Genomic DNA, 27,250 nt, shown 5'->3' with positions numbered 1-27,250 from the left:
CCTTTCTCCGTGGCTTTCTCTGCCTTTCTAGGTGAATGGTCTTCATCGGGAGCACTCACACTTGCCAACACGGACATGGGAAGACCCAGTTACCATTCAGAGCACCGCCCCCGGATGACACCGTCCTTGAGCGGGCAGGGCGCGGACAACAAAAGAAGCAGGGAGAGAGAAAGAGAGAGGGCACCATGTGCCACCATGTGCCAGTGTCTTCCCTCTAGATGAATACTGTGCCAAACCGCTTCATGAAACAACACAACTGAGGTCTTAAAGTTGTAGCGATGATCGATTGTGCAGGGTTTGTATGTATCTGTAGGCTTTACTACACAGATCATGTAAGGGCACCACGGGAAAAGACTCAAAATAGATGCATTTAATGGGACTTTGAAATTCAACATATGACATGAAATTCAACATATTCCCAGAAGCATGGTCTAAGCATGTTGTGAGAGGTTTCCTCATCAAAAGAATACTGGAGAGCCAATAATTCAATCAAATCTCACATGGGCAATTCAGACATTATTGATATTGCAATACTATTGATATTATTGACACTAGCTTCAGAGGTCAAACTTGTATGCAGCTCAACAGTTGAGACGCCACAACTAGTCGACGGTTGCTCTGAGCACGCAACACAACTCTGAATATATTTGAGTTGTAAATGCATATGGGTAAATTAAGCAAATAGTAAGCAAATATGAGTAATGACATCATCCCAACATGATTTGGACACACTTGGCCACAGCACGCTTCACGGTAACCTCATGCGAACTCCGTCTCACAGGGCAGAAGGCAGGAATGCTCCCTCAACACACGGACGCTGGCTTGCTACAAGCTGTAAACTTCCTCGAGCAATATACTGAACAGTTATATAGCTTCCTGTAGTCTATAAGGGCCACCCTTTAAAACTTTATTAGCTTGTAGGCTATTAGTCAACATCTCGTTCCAACTTGTTATGAGGGCCCCTTTAAAGTGAACGACAAGAGTGTTGCATCACGTTATGGGAGTATTAGAGGCTGAAATTCACATGAAGTAACACATTTAACAGCTTAGCCTTTGGGCGTTTAATATCGGTAGACACTGATATTTCACGTCAGACCTATTAATCAACCTGGCCTATTAATCAACCATTTCTGTCTGAAGGGCGTGAATACGACAGAAATGTTTTCTTTAGAGTTAAGAACTCCTTGCAAGTATTTTGACATTTAAAAACAGCAGAGCACTTTGCAGGCTAAATATGGAAACTGATAGAACCAATTTAGCAACATGTCGGGGAACTAAGTTCTTCAACTGAGTATCTGCTGCCATGCTATGCAGCAGATAACACTGGGACCGTGATTAGGCTTACCCAGTCCCTGGCTGAAAAAGCACTGGACAGACCTACGGTTTGACTGATTAATCTCAGTCTTTTTCCTACATTAGATTTTCCACCTCAGAAGAACCTGCTAAAAGTTTATGTAAGAGGGCAAGTGAAATTTTAACAACCACAACCTGTGAAGTCTTAGCCCTCATCAGTGACCACTGCCGTCACATTGAGTGAGTGAGAATCTCAGGGGGGTGACAAATTACAGGACTAACTCTCAACTTTCCACAGGGTGGACATGCACAGGCACAATGGCATCTAAATGACACTTATTTAAACAGGGAAAAATGTGCAGACAGTAAAACTACACAACTGCTGCTGCATATCACACCTCTCAATTGCACTCTTATGTGGCAATGTGATCACTACTCTTGCCACCTCGTCTCTATATTGGCTGAGGAGGGATGCACCTGTTACTATGGTTACAAACATTTTGGTAGCTCGGAAACCAGTGTGCAGCTCGGAGTGCAGCTGACGGAGAGAATGTCTGGAAGGTTACTATGGTTTCCTTTTAATGAAATAAAGTTTACATGATTAACCTCAAGAAATCTGTTTACATTTTATTTCATTTAACTGCTCTGTCTTGCAACTCCCCCTCACTCTCATAATTAGCAATATCACTGCTGATGTCACAGAAATAAGAGTTTACTACTTAATGCTTATATACGGTCAAATAGCATGTTATTTCTGTTCTCCTTAATAGTCAGCATCAGAGAGAAGCACTTTATGATCACATGATTAGAATTGGGAACGTATTGTAGGGCTGCATTTGCTAATACAATGGTTTCACAAACGTAATGATATTTAGTAAATGTAGAGACCCACAGATGCCCTGCTAATATGTTTTCTTCTATAATGCAGTGAAAGAGCTCCACATAACATATAGCCTATTCTCTCTTACCGGTCAAATCTAATAAAGGTGTGCCTTTTAAGATAACAATGATATTTCATCCAGAGCCATCGCAAACATGACTACTCGGTGAATGCTGCCTGCATGCACACAGCAAGTAATATCTGCGATCTGGTTTTAAACAGACAGTCAATGTCTTGGGCATTAGATCTAACTCAAGCAACTACCTTGGAAAATGTCTGATAACCTCCTCAGAAGAGAGGCGAGCTGGAAGACGATCTAATTCAGCAGGGGAGTCAGGCTGAGACACAATGACCGTCAAACCAGCCGAGGGATACTACTTAATACGGGCAAGCCTCCAGCCATTTGAGCAATTATGTACATAAAGTTAATAACTGGTCACTGTTAAATTCTTACACCTGGTGGGAATGTTGTGGCTCGTATCCATGTCTGAAAGGTAGGTTACTACTCAGTGATTCTCAGTAGTGACCTCTTTAGTTAGGAAAGGAGGTCACCCAGGACCTCATGCTGCTGAAGTGGGAGCGCATAATAGTTCAAGGTCAGGAAACAATGAGTGTTATTCAAATGTTAATAAAGGACCGGACAACGATGCCCTCAGCAGGCCAGACTAACTCAAGCACTACACTCTAGACTGCTACAAGGACTGTATGCCACTTGCAGGCACTGAGAGGCCATTCAACTACTACAGTTACCAAATAGCATGATTTCTATGAGATGCCGTACATTGCACTAATATTTCATTCAAGGTCATATTCGAGATCGAGAGTGATGCATTTCTGCATCACATCACAGTTGTGGTGAATGAAGATCCCTGAAGTGTCTCAGTAGAAAACGCTTAAACACTCAGTTACACTTGCATCCTTTTTTTTGTTCTTTATGAGCGTGAAGCAGTAGCCTAAATAGACTTTAAGCCAGTAAATTCTCAGGTCAGACAGAATAAAAACAGGAAGTAATATTATTTCTTTCTAAGCGAGACAAGTGTCTGCGAGGGAATCCCTCTGAAAAACAAGTTTCTTTTCAGGCAAGAAAGACAGCAATCCTCTTAGAAGAAAGATAATAAGTATTAAGGGCTGCTTATACATTCCATAACAGTAAAAAAATATGATGCTGCTAAGGATAAATTGAAGCATTGTGCACACTGACATTAATTAGTCTAATTCAAGTGAAGAACATATGTGTATTTAAAGCTATACCGAAAGCAAAGTAGACCTACCATTTTAATTGTAAATAATTGGGAAGTTTATTGATCGTGTCAGTTGTTACTGATAAAGGAAAATAAATAGCAAAATTATGTTAGTCCTACATGTTGCGGTTAAGTGCACAAGTCAAAGAAGCCTACACGTCCTTATGACTGTACAATCAAAAATATCTGAAGAGGCGTTCCTCTGTAACAGAATACAAGAGCAGAAAATAGAATATATGGAGGGTAAAAATGCCACCCTGACTATAGTCAGTTTAAATAAACAAATCACACAAATCTAAATCTACACACACACACACACACACACACACACACACACACACACACACACACACACACATTCACAAAAAAAAACACAAAACATTATATTTGAAAGTGGAAAAACAAATACACAAATATTTTCATTTGAGTCATGGTGTTTATCCTCCAGAAACCATAAAAAGGCCTGAATAATGCATAAATATGCAACAGCAAAGGTACCACACATCTTAACACAATTGAGCACGTCAAACATGCAATACCGTACACTCAGAGCACCTCACAGAACAAAGTAATGAGATCATCTCGCTCTGTGAATGGGCGAGTTCTATCCAGAAGTCAGGATGGATACCATGAAGAATACTGGGAAACGAGATACTCTCACCATTACACCTGAACATGTCTACTAAGTCTTCGACACTAGCACGGGTAATTGACAAGACAAATACTCAGCAATGACCTTTTGTTCTTTGCTAGCTCCCTTCATACCTATTCAGATTTATGTCTGGGGATAATGTTCCAGCACAGCCATTACCACTATCTTTTGGAGCTGCAAATGTCGACCAGTGATCTTGACTGCTGACCATCTCAGAAACTTCTGTCAGATTATGAATGATGACTGACACTATCTCGCCCTGTGATGCAACACAACTTCCTCAGCCTCATCAGAGCGAGCTTATCCTGAGAGGGGAATTAAAGAATGATATAAAAACAGCATTTTGTTTTTCATGGCTGAGGGGGCGGCTACTTGTCAAATCACACATTATGTGATGCAACACAGAGTGGTGGAGGACTGAAAGGATGATCTGAAAAAGCAGTCAGGAAATAATTAGCAGGTGCTGATACGTTTATGCAAAGCAACACACACTAACCACTAAGAGATCTTTTACACTGTGAACAATGTTGTGCATGTGCAAAAATATTTCAACGTCCACTTTCTTATCCCAGACTTAGGAAAAGTGACTTAAAATAAATGTGTGATAATTCATGGATTTATCACACCAAAATTGTCAGAAAAAAACTGTGCTTTCAGGAATAGCAAAAAAGCTCTATTATATCAAGTATCCATACTCTAATTTGCAAAAAGAACCAATTTTGTTTTAAAGCAGGCTGCTTCCAAAGTCATGACATCCGATGCAGGGTGTTTGAAAGTGGATGCAGTGGTGGTTGCGCTAACCTCTGCTTCAGTGAGTCTTTGATCAATGGGGCGCCTATGAAGTTTCTTGTAATGTTGTTCAAATTAAGCATGTGCTCCGATGTGTAGAAGTCTGCTGACAGCGCAAGATGTGAGCCGTTTAAAAGTAGTGGTGGCAAAACTTGTCATTATGAGGTATGTGCTCGTTATTACTTTCCCATAGTGATGCAGACATTGTGTTATGGCAAGGAGTAATGGAGTGGAAAGCTGGCTTTGAAATCGGAGTTTAAAGTCTTCATGAAGGGGTTGAAAAAGAGACCCAACTCAGAACCAACAAAAATTAGGTTAAAATGAGACCCAGCTAATGGGCATTATAGGGTCAATAACAGCAATTACAAGTTTACTTAGCCAGTGATGATGCTCCATAATCTGTGCCCTGTGACGCCAATGATGTCTGTGCACAGCAACAGTAAAACACAAGGGAAATGCAGGAAAGTGCCATTGACCCGGTCTAATGGTCTCTTAAAACCGGCATCACCACTCTTAAAGCTTCCCCCGGCTGCATGCTACAGTATGTAATGACATTTTTTACTGCCCATGCTTAAACCACGGTGTTTCACCTGGCAATAAACAAAGCACCTGCTAGGAGAAATACAGCTAAGAAAATGCATCATGTACACTACTACACGACACACCTCCACTGATCAAATAAAAACGTAATGCATGCCAGTTATAATTGAAGTTAAAGGAGAAATCTGCCGATTTTTTCTCATAGATGTCCATTTCTCAAGGTCCCCGACTACAGGTACTGTTGGTACAAAAAAAAAAAAGCAATCGTTTTTACCTAGCTCGAGTTGCTACATTCAGCAGCTAATGCAGCCAGTCAGCTACAGCACTACACTCTGGGGTCCTGGGGGCAGGACAGGGAGCTCCCATGAGTATGCACGTCGTGCTATTGTAGTGCACTTCCTCTAACGAAGAGATACACAGACGTGCAAGACCCCATAAGTGACGATCACTCTACGAGTCGTGCTGGTGACCTTTTCAGTGGTGAGGCCGGCCACAAAGTCATCATCAAGAGCATCAGCAATCTGTTCATCAGTGTTAACAAGACTCCAATTCCGTGCATTCAAATTAGCACAAAACAAAGGGCATGGCTTTCATGTTATGTAATCTGTTTAGTATGGGCCAATCGTGATTGAATCACTATAATTGAGTGCTAATCTATAATGTGTTATTGGTGACTCACACAAATATGCATCCAAATACAATCAGGCATACACCCCCCCCCCCCCCCCACACACACACACACATACACACACACACACACACACACACATACACACACACACACACACACACATACACACACACACACACACACACACACACACACACACACAATTACACACACACACACACACACACTGAAACAAACAGTTACACACAAACACTAACACACACACTAACATACCAAATTGCTTTTTGACTGGTTTTGGTGGCCGGGTCACCAGAGGGCCAATACATCTTCATAGCATTCCTATAAGGTAAAATACTCACGCTCCCCTGTCCTACTTGTGAAGCCACCATGGCTTCCAATTGGACACGCCACAGAAATGCACAGCTATTTCTGCTGCCTCAGTGCGCACTTTGCCACATTATCCCCCTGGAGTTCAAATTGCTCTCTGGTCATCTATTGTCCCCCTCTTTGCTTTTCAGGTTAGTCAGCTATGCCCTCTCTCTTCGACAGGGGCCCAGCCACAGACAAACACTTCAGAGGCTGGTTTACTGGAAGCAATTTAACACAAAATGGCATAATCTAAATTATATATAAACCATTATGGCCAACCTAGCAAGAATGTTGAATTTGAGATTAGCGCACATGCTCAGGAGAGGACAAGTTTCTCCCTCTCTTTTTTCCCCTCCTTCCCTGCCTCTCCCCCTCTCTTCCTCTCACAGTTTCTCCCCGTCTCTCACTCTCTGCCCCTCTCTTCCTCAGTCTCTCTCTCCCTCTCTCTCTCCCCCTCTCTCTCTGGGGTATAGGCAGCAGCCAGCAATGCTGTTACTGCACGAATTCAACCGAGGCCACATCCATCACGGCGCACGCTGAAGGAGGGGGTATAATGGAGAGGTTGGCCTGCCGATGGCCCCTGTTTGTGACTGAGGCAAATGCCAAGTCCGCTCTCCGTGCTTCACGCCGCACCATTCTAATTCTGTTATTACTGTCACGCCACGATTAATCACGAAGCACAGTGGAGAACAAGGCCGACACACACACACACACACACACACACACACACACACACACACAAAGAAGAGAGAGCTTTCTTAATTAGACTCAGCGCAACACACCAACCGACGCAGCCTCCATCAAGACACGGGAAAGAGGCATGAACGTGACTGAACATGCTTTAGGTCACGCTGGTACAAATATGAATAAATGGCACTCAGGTTTCCTGAAATGTCTGCGAGGCCAAAAAAAAAAAAAATATCGCATTGAGCGTAAACAATCAGAAATGTAGAAACTCCAGGTTTCTTTTTTCCCTCTTTTTACATTTTTTTTTTTTTTTTTTTTTAACAAATATGACAAGAAGACAGTCAGAACCTCGAGACAGATGACGAGACACTTGACTTCACACAGTCAACAGGCCGAAGACACGGAGAGAGGCGGCGAGATGCAACATTACCTGGAGGGGTCACGCTGTCGGCCAGTGGCTGGCGCTAAAATAATGACTCCGCGGCGTAATCACCCCCAGATTGGAATTATGTAAATGTGGGAACGCATGCAGATGAGCGGGCGCGCGCCACTTTAGGGACACATGGCTCAAAGTCCCACGGCCATCCATCAGGGACCGGGCTTTAAAAGACTTTCAGATGGTACAAACAAATGCCGCCATGGCCCACGCCAAAACAAGAGTCTCCTCTGAGCTGCTAGTTATGTGTATTTGGGTTTATTTGTTATTACCCCGGGAGGTCTCACTAACCCTGCTGTTTTGTCTTTCTAATCATAGTTTTCTCTTCGTGGTTTTTTCCCCGTCTCAGCTAATCACTCCACAGTGCTTGTCTAGCCAAATAATTGAGGCAATGACTGTCAATACACTCTAAACTCCAATCATTTGTATACTTAATACTGGATTTCTACTTCCACTTCTACTGGATTTATTCTTTAGACTGGCGTTAATTGCGTGGATGAACTCCAATACAGTACTGGGGGTGTTGCATACCTACGGTAGAGTTTCTCTCGTCATTTCTTGCTTTTGATAGTTCATGATTACAAAGCACAGCTTCTTGCTTCCTTTATTGCTGCAGTAAAGCATCCGAAATTACCACTGCAGGGTGTTCTCCCTCATAGACTGGTGAATCAAAGTGGCACACTGAGCTCCTCAAATAGGCAGCACGAAAATAACGGTGTTCACGCACAAACTGTCAAATGCCGAACTATACAGCACATCACAAATGTATCATTTTGAGACACACAGATTGTATTGAAAACGTACTGCACAACAGCCAATACCAAGATAGCAAAACTTTCACCGACACAAATCTTTCCAACTTACTGAACTGCAATCAAATACTACGCCTCAATTGATCAACTTTTAACCCGCAAAACAAAACTCCAAAAAATGCCACAATCCTCGAAATGCTTCCTTCCCATGCGTTCCTCTCAGTCTCCAGTGACTGATGTCTTTCCGCCAGGGAATGCTAAATATCCCCTGTGTTGTCACCTTCATGACTCTTATTTATTTGTCTGCTTTATTGTAATGGCTTGCGGAACGACGCATCGTTCAGGTAGATGGGTCGTAACTCACCTCAGCCTGGCCATCCATCCGGCCAAATTTGACTTCCTGTATAGCTCACAACTGTTACTGTCATATTAAAGCACTGCATTATCAAAATCAATGGCAATTTAACGGCACGCCAGTTAGGGCAGTGACTGGAGCCAGTTAACGGGAAGAGGCATGGGATGGCCAGTGTAGAGGTAGAACAGGTGGAGGAAGAGCCACGTAGCGCAAGGCTGGTCGCAGCCATGCCATTGCTAACTGAAGGCAATGGCTGATGTTTGTTTTGGAATGATTAAGACACTAAGCTATTACTACAAAGTAGCCCTGCCACCATGACAATGTGGCGTACAGCAGCAGAGCATTAAAAGACCGTAACCCCCCATTTAAATGATGGGCAAAAGTGCACTCAAAGTCACTCAATGAGCACAGTGGCTTAAGCATGGAAGTGTATTGTAGCATGTGGGGAGTATTGAGGTAACTCACCAATGTTGATGCTTAGGATCTTGCTCATGGTATAAAATGTACCTTGATATTGAGCAAAATAAGCATTGCTATGTTATTTAATTTTCTTTAGATACATTTTAGACAAAATTAGGGCCCGTTGAGTGGTTAAAATTAATATACTTTGAGTGACATTATTAATTAATCCTTGCATCCCATTTGAATTACAAAATCAATTGGAATATCAGATGATTAGTTGATTCATGTTCAGTCAAAAATACTGTGTTTTCACAGTCACTCGTTGAAAGACTGTGGACTTACAGTGCTCAGGGTGACAACAGAAAAATCAGGCGACGAAAAAGACTTCCACAACTCACATCACTACTGCCATTACTTATAACTACTACAAGAGCACATATTTGTTTTCCTCCTTCCATCTTCATCCTTCTAGCCCTAGACACCCCCCCCCCCCCACCACACACACACACACACACACCCACACACACACACACACCCACACACACACACACACACACACACACACACACACACACACACACACACACACACACACACACACACACACACACACACACACACACACATTTCACCAACCACCACTCGCTCTCACTACCAAAAGACAAAGCAGCATCTGTAGCCTCCAGTGCTTGCACAACACAAGCCTTTCTCCTCTCCATCCTTCATGGAGCACCAAACGCCTCCTCCTCAAGTGCATCCTACAGAGCTGAGGGGTCGGGATGCACGCGCTCCGACAGCATCTCCGACCTGCCACCTTTTCCCGCACGGCAGCGGCTGCAGCAGCATCTGCTGCCTCCGTGTCGCCCCGTACAACACCCTTTTCTTCCACAGCGCTGCCTGTCATCCATCACCACCAACGCGTCCTCCACCCCCCCCATACCCAGCCCTGCCCCGCTCCCCCATCCAGTGCTCCCCGGGCCAAGGGATGGGGAAATAATGACGCCTGACAACATCCCGGGGTCACGCCCGAGCCGTGCCTCCAGCAGCGTGGGCCGACCGACAGTCTCCCCAGGGTTGCGCCGAGGGGGAGGTGAGGATGTCGACGCACCCGAAGAAGAGGCCACCTTCGCCGGGCGGCACTTACCAAGACCCGACCCTGAACCCCCTCCACATCATGAGCAGGGTGGGGGGCTCGGAGTGCTCAATCTAGTGTCAGAGCTTCATGGTGCATTAAAAAGACTCTTCCTGCACACACACACACACGCACACAAACATTCACATTTACATATACATATATACGCACACAGACATACTAAAACAGGCAGTCAGATGAGTAGAGCATTATGCAAACGAGAGCGAGGGCTGCCATGGGGCAGGTTATGGTTCCCCCCTGGTGACGGCTGACCCTTGTTGACCCTCCGAAAGGTCCTTGAAAGTGAAACCTGAACTCAAGGCTACTTTTAGACAGACAACATGTTGACAAAACACACAGGTGAGAGGTCTAATTTTTTAGGAGCTGTCTGTCAAAGAAAACAGTCCTTCAGTCTGTTGGCATCGCGAAAAAAAAAGCCTCCCCAGAAGTAAGCTGCAATATGGTCCTTATTTAAGGGGATATAAATATCACTGATGCATTACTGTGACTAATATCAAGTCCTTCGGAGATCTAAGAGTTTCAGCTCATGCTGACAAGGGGATGAGCAAGCATATCAACTGTGAAAAGGGTACAAATGGAACACACATTTTTCTAAATGTTACTCCAACTGAATGGTGCATTAATCATTAAATCAGATGGAGGAAACACCTGACTTGTATCAGACATTTCCACAAAGAAGGAAAGGCAACAGCCTTCAGCGTGGAAATGCTGGTATGGGATAAGACTAGCCAATCGGAAACGAAGGCACCCATCACATCAATAATACTCATTAAAAGTCATCTTCATTTCAGTGTACGGTTGGATTCAAATGCATATTTCATGATAAATCAATTACTGCAGTGAAAAACACACACATTGCACACAAACATGCACGCGCGCGCGCACACACACAAACACACACAGTATTTTTCTGTATCTCTCACAGACAGAAATACACTCACATGCACACACACACACAAAGATACAAGCAGTCCCTTTCCCTGACACACACAAACACAAACACAGACAGGACACACTGCGGAGGGTGATGCAGCAGTAGGGTAATCACACTGAATAGGGAAGGACAAGAGAGGACACATTTTCGCCAGACTGCAATACCCCCCCCCCCCTCCCCCTCCAATTCCCCTTGCAGTCCTGATGTAAGTGATTGCAAATTCAATATCATGACTCTCTGTACCTGGGCATGTGCACATGTGCATGGGCTTGTGCTCGAGTTTGTGTGCGTGGATACATATCGGTTTGTGTGAATGCAAATGTGTGTGCACTACTGTCTCTGAGCATTGATTGTCTGTGTGTCTGTCTGCTGTCTGTCTATCAGTGTGTGTGTGTATGTGTGTGTGTGTGTGTGTCTGTATCTGTATCTACGTATACATGCATGTCTGTGATTGGGTGTGTATGTGTGTGAGTGTGTGTGTGTGTGTGTCTGTATCTGTGTATACATGCACGTTTGTGTATGTGTGTGTGAGTGCGTGCACGCTCGTGTGCTCAGGCAAACCATCGGACCCAGGCATCGATGGCGGCGGCGGCGGCGGTGGCAGCGAGTGAATTAATATTCGGCACGTAAACAGAGGCGCGTCGCGAGGAGATTTATCTGTGCAGCAGTGGGCGCGGGGAGATGCGGGGAGGCAGCTGAACCCTGAACGACCCCGAGAAGCTGTCACGCAGACGGATATGCTTATTATGCAAATGTGAAGAGTGAGCCATTGATCGCAGCCTGTAGAGTCCCATTACCACTCCCAGCTGGGACCGTGGACGTGTGTGTGTGTGTGTGTGTGTGTCCTGAAAGTGTATCTGTGTGTGTGTAGGTGGGTTGGTGTGTGTATCGCGGGTGTTTGTGTGCGTGTTCAGTGTCTGCCTGATCTTTAGACCGATGGTATGGTAAGTATCGCAGATCATTTAGAAATGTACATCAAATCTTTCTTCTAAATAGCCTCAAGACTAGAAATACAAACAGACCACATCAGATGATGGTGCCAATGATGATAGGAGATGAAGATGATGATGACAGTTGCGGTGATGAGGCCAATAAATGCAACCATAACGACACTGACAATAATAGGACTGTAGATTCACAAATACTATTTACAAATTTGAGCATGATTACAAGTACTAAGTTTTCATAGTCATTATTTCAGGCTTTAAGTGAAGGAAGGAAGTCCTAAATGCTGCTCTTTTAATTGCAAACAACTGCTGAACTTGCCTGGCCTGAATTTTGAGAAGTAAGGCTTCCACCTCGTTAAGAGCAAATTGTAAGAATATAACGATGAATGTACCGTTACGACGACAGAACAAATGACCACCAACAATGCGCTAGTAAACTGATGGTTTTGGTCAGAGGAGGCCGAGGCGAAGCAATACCATAGTGGTTACCAGATCAATTTTACCCACCTTCTTTTGAAAAATTGAGCTGAACTCTGTAGTTGCTCTGGCTCGCAATCCTTGGGGAAACATATCTCAGAATTGCACAAAATATGATCATCAATCACAGGTATCAATGTACAATTGGATATTGGACCCGTGTCAGTTACTTTCTATGCAGCCGTGTACTGCAACTCTGACAAAAGACAAAACAATCAGTCACATATCGAGCTTGCAAGCAGCTCTCATAACTGGTTATGGAAAAGTTAATTCTCAGAATATTTAGATGTATATTCATAAATTACCTGTCCTAGCCTCTCTGTATTGTTCACGTGTATTTAGGAACATGTATTAGGCCTATGTGTTTCCAAATGAAGAAAGACATAACAGATTATATTTTTTTGTTTGTTTAGCCTACTTTTTGCTATTTTTGCTTAAGTGTAATTACTTTCCCTGGAAATTTCACCACCTAACTCTGACTGGAAGCAGCTAATAAAACAAGAAATAATCTAAATAACTATTGATACATTTGTCCCCACACTGCTATCAGTGACGACGGTCATGACCTTTGAACTCAATGATTGTTGTGATCTCACTTTCTGGGTGTCATGCAGGGGTCAATCAACACTGACACTGGTGTCTGTTTTGTGTGATTGTGTACATACGCGTGTGTGTGTGTGTGTGTGTGTGTGTGAGAGAGAAAGAGAGAGTCGGGGGTGGACAGAGGGCCCCAAACGACTATGCTAAAATGGCACCCTGTTCCCACTTCTTCCAGCCAACACTTCCACATCATTACTAACACAGAATCTTCTGGCATCAGAGGAGAACACAGTCCAGACACAAGTGCAATACGGTAAGTATTTTGATTGAAATGTACTTATCTAAGCAAATACATGTAAAACGTATTCTATTGATTTAATATTAAACAATGTTATCTATAGAGCTTTTTTTGGATTTGTAGTTGCAATAGGGTGCTTCCAAAGTTTTCAGAAAACTTTCTTGAGAGTGCCAGAGAAACTGATATTTACAATGGAGTGCACTGTTTGCTTAGGCTTGCTTTTATATTATGTTAGTGAAATACATTGTGTTTATTGAATCTACATTGTATTTGAGTTTATTCAGTATTTATACAGTAGGCTGAACACATGTTATGAAAAGCAGAGAAGATATTTTAAATGGATTAAATCTGATCCTTTTCCTTTTATTACACCACAAATGATTAAATAGCCTATGCAAATACTTTTTTAAAAAACAATTACATTTCACTGAAGAAGTTTGTCACCGCCGATTAATTTGACAAATTTGAAAAGCGATGTTATTATTCATAAGTTGTTTGGAGTTCAAACAACACGAGCGAGAAATAAGTAGTTTGTCGTCACGATATGTGAATCACCCTAAATGTATAACGGAAGAAAGAGGTTAGCAACATTTCATCGGTTTAAATGCGGTTGAATTTAGATTCATTAATTACACTTCGTTAGGACCGGAATAGTCCATTATTTCTGAAAGAACAACTTTGTTCAAATGTTAAATGCGATGTAGCCAACCAAAAGGTTTTATAGTACGCCTGTACTGTCTGCATAGTCTGCATGTGCTCCATAGCCATACACATAGCCTAGTTGAAAGACAGTCTCAGTTCGTGGTAATGAAGGATGCGGTACAGCGCACCTACTGTTCGCAGGACAGGATCATTCACTCATTGCAATATCAAGCATCAGGTTTCTGAATGTTGTCCTAACTTTTTAAAAAACGACCAGTTTCCTTGAAGTGGTCACTCTAAATCGTATTATTATATAATCTTAATATTACAAGCGTCTTTGCGGAGAAGTGGCTGATGAGAAAACTTGTTTGATGAGTTCATCTATGGTAGAGTTGAGGTGAGAAGTTCCGGATGTTAAGGATTCCGAGATATCAATTACAATCCCTGGGACAGTTTCACCCTTTACGAAATGTGAACATATTGTAGGCTACGGACAGGCATCACTTCAACGGGACACTCCAGTACATTTAATATACTTCAAGGCTGATCCAAAATATGTGTTTGATGTTTAACTGCTTAATTTACAGGTCTAACTTGTATGTGGCTACAGTAGGCTACCCTTTGTTCGTGGACAAGTGTGTCGTTTATGTCATGGCCATTAATTAAACAACAAACAGATTGTTGCAGGTAGGCTACTGTAGATGATTCTAGCCGTTGTCATGTACAGGTAGATTATTTATTTGACATTGAAGTGGGGCGAGAGGTTTACGAGAACGACTCACTAGGCAAATGCTGGGAAACAAGGCCACTGAATTCATGTCCCTCACGGTTATTTCCGAAAAAGGAATCATTCAAGAGCGCTATTAAGGATTGGCTTTACTGTTGCATCAGAGCTGCAACAGCTTAAAAATAGACCAGTGCGTGATAAATGTCCAGCATTTTGGGATGGGTTTGAGGGGAGGAATAAACTAATAAAACGCTCGGCCTATTTGGGACGCAATATGCTTTTAAAACAGAGCGTCAGGCCGACTGCGCTGACACATTATCCATCTTCTACAACGTTTTTTTAGACTTTGTGTCGAACTATTTCAACAAGAGCAACAGACACAACAGATAGCAGCGTTTAGAAATCGTGAAATAGTAAAAGAAACATAAAAGGGTGTGAAAGGAAGGAAAGAGGGGACGAGAGAGACAAACTCTCAGGACGACATCAGCGCCCATCATTAATCAGAGCTCAGGATCATGTAGGCCTACCTTCAGCCTTCTGAGAGATGTGAGGGGCGATTATTTCTTCCCCTGCTCCTTACCTCACCTTCACCTCTTCATCAAAGTTTGGCTTCTACTGCCCCTCTGGGTCCCTTTGCGCTCTCAAAACTGATTTGGAGGACAGGTGGATCACAAATGCTGTCCGGTATTCCTCATGTGAAGACAAGTCCTGATTTCCGAACGCTGGAGGTAGAATTCTAAAACGTAACAATACATAGTCATCATCATAAAGAAAACGCAGTTGATAACAATGGACTATGACATGATCAGACAATATTCTATGACATCGAACACAACAATGTAACCTAATCGAGGCTAAAGGAATCCATTAACTCACCTAAAAATAACTATTTCGTTACTCTTTAATGATTTTAAACCGACTACTTCTGTGGCAACCAATACAAGACAAAATATCAGATGATTTGCAGGCTAAATATGTGTCAATTATGAAATAACCACTTGCAAACATCTGATTTCAAAGAGCGAGTCACTGATATTCTTGGAGCAATAGTGGAACTCTAAAAAGTGAAGAAATATACATGTGGCACTGAAACAGATCAGTTAGGAGGGATGAAATGGACCCAGTCCCTCAGATTCGTCAGCATAATGTTAATGACTAAACTGATATCTTGGCTTTAAGATATTTTCCGTCAGGCCTTTGACGGGATATGTTATCCTCTCCAAAAATGCATATTGGTGTAGTAACAGGGCCCTATGTGTTGCCTGTCATGTGCAAAAATATGTTCGAGGTCGGTGGCACTCTTTTAAGGCACTACACGGTAAATCACCACAACCCAATAATTTACACCCCTTGAAGGGTTCAGGTGATAAGAGTGCAGCGTCTGCCTTCAAACCACTGGGCTCTGGTGAAAAACAGATGTTAATGCAGTGCTGTAATAGTTCTTTACCAGCGATAGTAATATCATTATGCTGTTTATGCTGATGTGAGCAGAGAGGTTTCTTTCTTCCCTGGATTCTTGGGACTTGATAGCATACTTGTTTTAAACGTTTAAAACAGGGGAGGGGTGGGGGGTCAATACATTGAAATTTAGAGGCATTTATCGTTCCAACAACCACATTTGACATTTACTTTGATTGCTACATTCTGCATGTGCCAAAGCATTTTATTTTATGCTCAAGGTGTCTCAGCATTTTGCCGAAAATTGTCTAGCTCCAGTAGGCTACACACGTTAGTCAAACCAGTTACATAAGCTATCGTTGTATTTAGGAGACACTAGATGCCACGGTGTGTCATTAAATGTTATTGTGCAGTGTTCCACCAGACTGTTGGAAGTAGATCGTCCTGACGAAAGGGGCCAAACGTTGTCCCTCTGTGTACAACTCATGTTGAGACAAGTCAGATTTATTTTTAGATGGCCAAAACGCCGAACAGAATTATTGAGCTCGTTTAGAGATTATCAGTTTTGATCTGATCATAAGTACAGTCTCCTACAATCTCACGAAGTTCGGTAGAATGTCAGAATTTTCTGTTTAAGTAGTCTATGCTATAACATTGTTCTACCTTGATTAAAAAACTAATTTAGAAATAGTTAGTCGTAAGAATTATGTGATGTCCTTGGAGTAATTCACGCAAGTGGAAGTTTTCTTGTTGAAAGTGTGAGGACATCCAGTGCAGTGCCGTGGGTATCTGCGTGCTCTCGAGTTCAACTTTAACCTTTTGACCCCTGACTCGCCTCGAGACAATACTGACCGGGTCATACACAGGGCTTGAGCACTGGGTCGTCATTCATTTGCGTACAATTTTGGAGTTCCACTGCTCATGGTTACTTTCACCGACCAGGCGAGCAAGGGAATAGGCAATGTTTCTGTTTCTGTTACCTTCATCAATAGGCCTATGCCAGAATAACCTATGTTAGCCTATAGAATCGCTGACGTTATGACAAAGTGAGTAACCTAAACTTCATAATGAACCATGGGTTTTGATTTACAGTTTTGATAAGCTACACGGCTTGTCAACATTATTTTTTATCTTTGCTTATAAGATAAATGCTGTAGGCCTATCTGGGCAAACATTGTTACATCTTTCAATCACCATGAAAACATTCTGAAAACATTATTATTAATAGGCTATTATCATTGTTGTTGTTAATATTATTATTATTATTATTGTTATTATTATTATTATTATTATTATTATTATTATAATGTGTGCATTTAGTGTGTTATGTTCTTAACCATGTATAATGTTCGTAACCATCAACTGCTCCTGGCCATGGACAAATATTTTTGTATAACAGTCCGGTTCGCTATTTACAGAGGCATCCTTGGTTTGGCTTAAGCACAATCGATGTAAGCCAGAGGAAGAAGAATTGTGACAACCCTACGACATTAGAACCATTGATCGCATCTATGCACTTTTTATTTATCGCTTAAGGAGGACACTCAATAAACTTGTGAATATCAGTCATTTTAATTCAATCATCTTCGAGCGAACGACTCCCTTGTGTCTTAGGCTTTCACGTAAATAGGCACATTTTAATATCATAAAGTCATGCCATCTAGACTGCTCTCCACACTAATTCAGAAACTAGCAGGAATGTAAGTTTTGTGTGTAACCACCAACTACAGAGATCTTTAAGAGGTTAGCTGCTGCCCGATGAACTACAATGCCGTCCATGCTGCCTTTGTCAGCTGAATCGAACACAAGCTGATGCTGTAAGTCTTCACCCCGCTGCGAGTTGAAATATTGCATGCTAACATGACAAATACCCCACGCCAGTACGTCCCTTGAGTTTAGACCACCATGCGACGCACAAAGGGTCAGTGTGGTACACCGCACATTTGTGGATGGGTCGCTTGCTCCCAACAAAGAAAACGTTAATATAGCCTAATAAAGAGACATACATACTATTCCTATGTTAGTTTAAAATGAATTAGAAGGGGTAAACGAAGAATTTTGATTAATTTTTAGCAGCATTTCGTGTAGGCTATAGGCCCGTGGTTCCATTATTTTCCGTTCATGTCCCCGTAGATATCGGGTGGAACCATACCAAACAAAATGTAGCTCAATAGGTTTGTACACAAAGGCCCTTGACAAAATTATTGCCCCCCTTCCCCTCCTCACACACGCGCACAACCACCACTCTCCTCATTCAGCCATAAGGTTCAAGCAGCCGTTTCTGCTCATTGCACTATTATGGAGGCATAGTGACTGTAATAGCTGCCACCTTCATGGGATAACAAACATCGTTCAAATATATAATCAGGTAATGGGTCTATAATTTAATTTAACAAAATACCACGTCTATAATATGAGTTTGTGCTGATTACCTAACGTGGTGTATAAAAGAGCTTGTAATTGCCCATGCTCCCTATCCATATGATAATGGCTATTTAAAAAGTGAATACCTTGATCTAATCCATTTTATTTTACTTTAGATAAAAAATAGGCCTTTACAGACATTTGCTGTTGTTTCTATTGTTTATTGTTAATATGCATCTCAGCTAGCCTCATTTAAAATAAAATAACAAGTAGGCCTAATTTGATATTTTTTACAAGACAATTTGGATTCTGTACAACAATTCGCGATGTAGCCTACAACGTTATTTGGAGACATCTTCACTTTTCCCCCTCTTTCTCTCTCTCTCTCTCTCTCTCTCTCTGCGACCTGTATGTGCCAATGTATCTGTCTGTGTTCTATTCCAGTAAATAACTTTGGATAATGTTCTCGAGGAAAGTTGTGATATTTCAGGCTTACTTTGGCAGCTGCTTGGTCAATAACAATAAATAGCCTAATATGACAACTAGGTATGGGTGCAGAAAAACACGTATTTATTGACTGACAGGTGTTCTGTAAATGTTATGTTTTGTGCATCGTCTCAGACTCATTTTAATTCACATAAACGGGGATGTATTTGACATATTTGGTCATTAAATCATCATCATGGCTAAGAGCGGTCGACAGCAGTTTGCAGAGGTCCTTCTCACTGACCAAAATAAAAGCCCGTGCGCGGTCACGTCACGCAGTGAGGTAAAGAGACTGGAGCGAGCACGTAGCCTACAGGCAAGTAGCAAGGAGTAGAGGCAACAGCGCACTAATCTTTTGTGGAGTCGACTGGCGTGTACTTATAGCGTAATCCTGTAATAAACCAAGCGTTCCAGTTCACCAGCTGTAAATAAACTGGGAAAAGCAATAATCCACATCAGTTTAATGCCGTGAAGGTAGAAACTTTCCGTTAGTATAGACTAGTTCAAGATGGGCTTTTCTATTATCCAAGCAAACATCTGAAGCAAATCACGAGTGTGTGTAACTGTTTTGTTTGTTGTGCTCTGAGTCTGACTAACGACTCACAACGTGAATTGTAACTGTGTTAAGTAGCCTATTCTTTGTAGGCTATAACTCGCTATCACGGTTCAGTAGCAACTTACAGTGACAGATCAACATGTATGGAATGCACCGGACACGTCATCATGTCTCGAAACTTTTCTTTTCCATTTTCTTGATTACATACGCTTCAAGAACTGCTTTTCAGATGAAGCTCAAAAGCGACTCCGGTGGGACTCGAACCCACAACCTTTGAATCACTACTGTAATTTCATAGAAGTCCAATGCGCTATCCATTGCGCCACGGAGCCGGCCATAACACTGCACTTGCCCCCGAGAGCATTGGTCTTCCTAAACTGAAGAAAGTTTACGCTGAAGTTCTCGGTGCAACATAATTCTCCACAGCCCCCAAAGAGAATACATATAACAACACACTGAACTTATTAAGAGGTTAAACAGCATTCTCAATGTCAGTCAGGCAACAAATTGCACACAGAGCAAATTAGTGATTCAGGCAGCAATCTCTCACTTTTATAACGGGTAGGCTACTTCAGGCTATGACGGGTAAGCTACACATCAGACAGAAAGAATAACTGTCTGAGCATTCCAAAAAGACGGAGGGAAAGATGTGGAGAGGATATTATATACTGTAGGTCTACTGAAAATCTACAAAATGTTACAAAAGAAATGCAAATTTACTTATCAGCCTACATAATGAGGTGGCCCTTCATATAAACACACATGATCTATTTCTTCTTGAAGGGAATGCATAGATACTCATTTAATTCCTCTTTTCACACAAGCTGAAGATTAGGCTAATATTTAGTTGCAAAAGTCCAAGCCATGTCTAACTAGCATGTGATCACCAGATGAAAAAACATGATTACTGAAGCCAAAGTCAAAGTAACATAACTTTGAATGTCGGCTAATACTCAAGGCATTCAGGGATCACAAAAATCTATCAGCTCCATTTTTCTTTGAAACAATTTCCCATAATATTAGATAAATAATTGTAAAGCCTACATAACAATGAGATGTTCTAATTTCAGTTTAAAAAAGTTATTTGGTGAACTGGTTCATTTGGTTAATGGTTCATTTGGTTAATTTCCATAATTCACATTGGTGAATAATTAACATTTGTCAAAATAACTGACATTCAAACCAGCATCTGACGACCAATTAGGTTGCTATATATATATATATATTTTTTTTTTTTTTTTTTTTTTGCAAAATGGGTGCAGAACCTCTGCTTGTCAAAACTTGCTTTACTATATTTTTCATAGTCATCTGCTTGAACTATCCTGCATTTCATCTAATCCTAACCTGCAAATTCCAACAACAAATTATGTATTGCCACCTGACCAATAAACAGCACACTGACTACTGAGCCCCTTATGTATACATTGTTTACGAGTGTGATTGAACTGTATGCCGTCATTGTAAATCTGATTTATCTCTTCTTGGCAAATAGTGGGGAAAAAACACCTGTCTTTTATATGAAAAGAGTGTCAGAGGGGAGACATTTGACCTTTGAAGCCATTAGTGGAAGATTGCAAGCTATTATATCCAGTTGCAATGTCCCTCAAGATATGCTGATGGCTCAGCTGCGGCATTGCTATGCTCACAGCATCAGTTCAGAGGAAAAGACTAACATATTTCTTTCCTGAATGTAGCAAATGTGTATGTATAAAACCTAAGTGCAAACATAAAATGTTCAGCAAGTGGCAAGCTGTCTTTGTCAGTGCTTATACTCTTGAAAATATACACCGGTTTCCAAACAGAATCCGGTAATACTGGGTCGGATGCTTTCTTGAGTTCATATCAGCAAATCAATTTGCAAAGTTTCATATTGTAATTTTTAAAGACTTGTAAAACAAATCTGATTACTAATTGATTAAAGCACACATACTGATAAACTCTGGATGGAAAAATACACCAAACACTTTCAGAGCATATAATTGGGTTAAATAATCACAAGATGAGATGAGTTTTTACTGTAAAAACTCAATTAAAAGCCTAGTCCCAATTCAACATATCCCCTTTAATGGCCTGCTGTGGCTACAGGTTTGGACATATAAAAGCAGGACTCATTTTTTTGTTATATGAAACCGAACTATCTGCTTGAGCTATTATAGTCTGTACGGCTTTAGGTGACACGAGTCAGAGTAGATGGCACAGCTTAGAATACACAGATGAGAGGCAGGCAGAGTTGGCCAGAGTTCCTAAATGTTTACGTTTGAGTGATGGACTAAATACATTATAGATTGGCTAGATTCTCCACAATTAAATCATTCCGCTCATTCTATAGAAACCATGAGCATCAAAGTAGGCCATGGTCAAATTGATTCAGATTTACCAGTTTGGTAGAAAGGCAAAGAAATGGTGACTCCCCACAGTGGTTAAGCCTGAATATGTGACCATTCTTCGATTATTTATACTGTAATACATTTTACAGTGTTTCCCATCTTTGCTGAGCAACTGTTTTGTGCGAAAACAAATTTAAGCCCTGGCCCATAGACGCCTGTCCAAAAAAGAAAACGGTTGGATTTGGTGATTGAAGCAAATAAAAACATGAGCTATGAGTTTCTATAGTATAGAAAGTTTTTTTTTTTATTCATTATTAAAATACATCTGGTGATTGCCGACTACGCATATCTGCTTGAGTGGGGACGCCCCACGTTGGGATGTCGGTGATGGTGCGACCACACCACAACCCCAACCTTGTAGCAGTGCACCCCCCCCAACACCATCAGAGTGAAAGTCACCCCAAATTCCCTGCCTGGCACTGCCCTTGACATGATTGCCATAGTAACAGTTTCCCAACCATATGGACGAGGTGGTGAGGGGCCTATCTGAAAGGCGAGGGGGGGTAGTCGAATGGGAATGGGGGATTTTGGGGAGAAGGTTGGGTGGGGGTGGGGGTGGTGGGGGTTATGTGGTGACACAGTTCAAGGATGCTGCTGTGCATCTTTGTGCTTTGTCCTGTCACCTCTAAATGACCCCTGGCCGTCAAAGGACACCCAATGCGTGAACTCTGAACAGATTTTTTCAGGAGGCCCTTGCTCTTGCATTTCAAAAACAATTCAACACCCCTTCACCTAGAACTCTTACACGTTCCTAACTAACATTTATATGAGATCAACTTTAAACATCATCGTCTCCTCCTAATTTCCAGCATTTTCTGTAACGGACCACTAACATTGTCTGCAATGTTAATGATAATATTTCTGAAAAGTACAAATGACCGCAGCAGAAGCAGTCTACAGAATAACCAAATGCATGCATAACTGTCTCAAACATACAAAGGGAACACAAGGTCGCAGAGAGGTCATTCTCGCCGACTGTCTGACCTCTGCTCCGACTCGCGAAACAATGCCTTCCTGCAACCAATCGTATGCCGCCATTTACCAGAGAGGCCGGCCTATACCGCCTCTTCCTCCAGGTCGCCTCATCTGGAGCATCATGTGCTGGTCACGTGATCCGAGAGCCGTAGGGATGATGGATGAGGCTTTTAGCGCCTATTTAGAACAGAGCTGTCCACACTGTTCTCTAATTACATACTCCCTGAAGGAGGCTGCCCCACTTAATTGGTTTTTGTTTGTTGACCCAGTTGAGATCTCAGAAACATCGACTTGCCTCCATGTTAGGCAGGAGAAGCAAAGGTGTGATGTTTTCTGAGCATGTTCCTAAGGCTTGTACAGTGCAAGGAGTCAGTGAGCTTGTGTTTATGTCTTCGCATGTACAGATGTCTGGTCATGTATAGCAGCGTCCACATCTGTTTGCTGCCGCCATTTCACAAACATAATAGCCTACGGAATATGCACTATAGGCCTACACAACAGGTGTTAGTGGATATACATAAACAGAATTACACACTAAACTACACTGTAGTTACTACTACTTTTTCAATTAACTCTTAGCTACAAGTCAAATCAACTGTCAGCCATTTTGACTGATACGGATGGTCTTAAGAGGTCACCTGTGGCTTCCCAAGCGCTGCCTGTACTTTACAGCGGAGAAATTGCTCACAGAGAAATGATCGGCTATGGCTATTGTCAAAGGATAAAGTAGTAATGGGCATGTCTGTGGGCATGGGCACTACCATTTTCTCTTGTTTCTCTTCAGGAACACTTTCCTTCCACTTCTGAACTGACTGCAGTTCATGGAACACTATAGCAAATTGTGTTTAAGCTTAAAAGTTTAAGCAAATACATCCAGCCACTCAAATTACACTGTAACCACAGCTCTTTATCTTACCACGATATAGCCCCCCAGACCATTTTGTCTTAATGAAAAGCCGGTTTGCTACAAACACAGCAGGTGCCATCTACTACAAATATAATGGGTCATTTGATGATCGTGTGACCACTGAGTGTGTCTTTTCTTTAGGATAATGATGAAGGTTGTATTATCAATGGTAGTGTTAGTCTTCGTCTACATTCCAACGTGATTGAAATTGCTGTGGGTGCTCTATCATTTTCATTTTAAATTGAAATTCAGATCATCACAAAGGGACATTTCTGTATTTTTTGTTGGCAAGAGACAGTAAAATTGAAATGGCTGTATGGTAACTGAGCAAATCTGACACAACCTACTTACAAAACTAAACACAACCTAGTTACAATTAGAGGTATAGAACTAAGAACACCCTTGTGAGCAAGCTTCACGTATTACAAACAGGAAACCTTAGCATCCATATATTGGGAGAAAGTGACCAAGCCCCTGTTGTATGAAGGCAGTTACTGCTACATCTATCCACTGCACTTTGATTTGGGTGGCTTTGGTCAGCTTATCCTGCTAACTGTCAAGCCAAAACCACGACTCTGGTGGGACTCGAACCCACAACCTTTGAATCACTCCTTCGGTAATTTCATAGAAGTCCAATGCGCTATCCATTGCGCCACAGAGCCGCCTGAACACGGCCTACATGACGTCACCGTTAAAAAGACCGCTGTCCCAAAATAGTTCGTATACATTACAAAGTTATGCATTGCATTTACATCAGCTGGCAAATCTTGTTCAATCTGACTCTACATCGATTACAACTACTTGCACAACAGTCCACTCATAACCCATCCTTCAACTAAAGTGCAACGCAACAATAAAGTGGCTTATAGATACGTATCAGTCAGACCCACTGAACTAAAACACGAAATCACAAATTTGCTCACAAATGCTCGTAGTAGACTATGCTACGACAGTCTTAAGATATTCTCAAAGCTGACAGTTGCCTTTTAGAAAAGTCTAGGTTTTTAACATTCAACGTAGCCTAACAACTTCTGACTGAGCGTCACTAAATTGAATTTTTATCTGCTACGGTATCCAGCCCATCTCATGCTTTGTATCTTACGTTAGATTTATTTGGATGACAATCAGAGAAGAATTGCACACAAGAATGTCCCACCATGTTTCATTCACACCGTGTTAACATTAGCCTAGTCAGTTTAGGCCAGGCAAGGCAAGGCCCTAGGCCTACTCATGAATTTCGGAAGGAATTTGATCTATTATGCTACCAGTCGTTTCCAAAGTTGTTAAAGCCAATTTTATGTATAGGGAAAGATAATTTGCTGATGTTGAATATATTGGGTAGCCTACCTTATCCCGTCGCTCGTCTGTCGAAAGTTTTCTCTTACTGCGGAAGTCAAGTGATGCTTGGACATAATTGATGTTGACCTATTCTGGGTGGTTAGGCTATATTACGCATTACACATTTTGTATAGGCCTACGCCAGTGGACTACGATGAAGGTTCTACATGGTTAGAATGGTTGAGTTCGAGTCAAATTAATGTTTTTCAAAAATGTGTTTACGTTGACGAGACTAAAATGTTGAACCACCAGTGGGCCTTCATGAATATTCATTGAGGCAAATTAGTTTAACAATTGAACTCCGTTTTTTTGCTTGTCTGCGCAAGACAGTGCAAGTAGCCTAAAGGTTAACATTAACGTAGCCTACCACGCTATCATCCTTTGCTAGGTTCACACATAACTCAGGCCGGCAGAGCCCTTACCTAAGCCTCATAAATAAACGCCCATCTCCTGATAGTGTCACTTTAATGTTTACCCAATAAAGCCCTACTACTGGCGTGGTTTATAATTCTGCGTGTTGTTTTAAAGGGCCACACTGACAGCAGGTACTCTGTCAATGCACAGAGTGTCCATTGTAGGCTACACTGTATTCACACACAAGCATGCATTGACGTGAGCATACACTGCTTTAATAAAAGTTTGTCAGCAAATACTCTCTCTCTCTCACACACACGCATGCACGCACGCACGCACACACACACACACACACACACACACACACACACACACACACACACACACACACACACACACACACACACACACACACACACACACACACACACACACACACACACACACACACACACACACACCTCATATCACATACTGTACATACAGAAAACAACTTGTTCCCTCTGAGAGAAATACACCCACAAACTGAAAGTCATTTATTTACAGTCCTTAAGGCTTGCAGTGTCTGCTGATTTTAGCTGCTCCTTAGTGCTTGATGGATTAATCAAAGCAATTGATCAGTAGGAGAGGAAACTCATTAAATCTTCCAGGTCTCAGTCACGACCTGATTGAATGCCAAACAACAAATCAAATCGGTACAGCACCATGAGAAGGGACATTAAGGAATGCGAGTTTCCAAATCTTACCTGAATTAGACTGACAATTGCCATAGAGTGCAGCATACATTATGGAGCAGTCTGACATACTGCAGGGTTCCAGCCAAGCGTCCATAGAACTGTTGGCAACAACTTTGCAAGTAAATTCTTGGTTTGACAAGCCATGGAAAATCCGAGCTTCATGCGTACTGTATACCTACACTCTGAACCAACAAAGTAAAAAGAGAAAATTCAGTGTGTGATGTCATATACAGGAAAACATGGGAACATAGATGGAGAGGGAACTGTATATTGTCCCTATTCTACATGAGTAACATAAACTTATTTTTTTAATCTAACATGGCAAAACATGTGAAGAAAGAATTTAAAACAAGTCATTTGATGAATGTTCCAAGCGGTTGAGAGTTAAATTGGCCTGACATAAAAACACAAGGGAAGGAGACTGCTAAGGAGATTGATGATGGATGCAAAGATAGAGTTATGGCAGATAGTGTGAGGATGGTGAACCTGATTGTTCCAAACACTCCATTGTTGGCAGCCAAACTGGAAAAATAAATGTCGGTCTAAAGCCTGTGTGTCTGTGTAAGAGGGAGAAATTAAATCTACATCTGTGTGCGTGTTTTGTGTTTGTGTGTGTGTGTGTGCGTGTGTGTGTGTGTGTGTGTGTTTGCTTCAGCTGGCGGCGTGTACTCTGTGCCCGCATATGATGGAGAAGTGGGGAGAGCCTGGGAGCCATGTTGGATGATGTGGCGGCACGGTGCGGTGCGGTGCGGCACACCACTGTGGAGAGCTACATGGGATCTCGGCACTCACAGCCCAGCTCGCAGTACAGTCAGATGCAAACGCTAATGATTCACCCAGGCTAATGAAGACAGAGGCCTGCTGGAATTAGCAGAGACATTAACTAAAACATCGATAAATAAACCACTAATAAAAACAGTGGAGAGTGCATGTGTGTGTGTGTGTGTGTGTGTGTGTGTGTGTGTGTGTAAGGCACAGAGGAGAGATGAGATAAACAATGTCA

General features: G+C 42.0%; 1 long non-coding RNA gene and 2 other non-coding genes across 3 annotated transcripts in view; all 3 read right to left on the bottom strand.

Annotated features, from left to right (window-relative positions):
- The window catches only part of LOC134092575 (uncharacterized), a 60,494-nt gene extending 34,938 nt beyond the window's left edge, over positions 1-25,556 (bottom strand). Inside the window, exons 1-2 of the long non-coding RNA XR_009940253.1 lie at positions 25,166-25,556; positions 15,326-15,481 (exon numbers count right to left, since the gene is read on the bottom strand). This is a non-coding gene — a long non-coding RNA (uncharacterized LOC134092575). The remainder of the gene's footprint in view (positions 1-15,325; positions 15,482-25,165) is intronic.
- Positions 19,793-19,881, bottom strand: trnar-ucu (transfer RNA arginine (anticodon UCU)). The gene is given in 2 exon segments: positions 19,793-19,828; positions 19,845-19,881. It is a non-coding gene; the product is annotated as a tRNA-Arg (tRNA).
- On the bottom strand, positions 24,389-24,480 carry trnar-ucu (transfer RNA arginine (anticodon UCU)). Its single transcript is given in 2 exon segments — positions 24,389-24,424; positions 24,444-24,480. It is a non-coding gene; the product is annotated as a tRNA-Arg (tRNA).
- Positions 25,557-27,250: the final 1,694 nt, after the last annotated feature.

This window comes from Sardina pilchardus, chromosome 9 (genome assembly GCF_963854185.1).
Source record: "Sardina pilchardus chromosome 9, fSarPil1.1, whole genome shotgun sequence".
NCBI classification, from domain to species: domain Eukaryota; kingdom Metazoa; phylum Chordata; class Actinopteri; order Clupeiformes; family Clupeidae; genus Sardina; species Sardina pilchardus.
The sequence above is the reverse complement of the archived record's forward strand: the minus strand, read 5'-3'. Positions and strand labels throughout refer to the sequence as shown.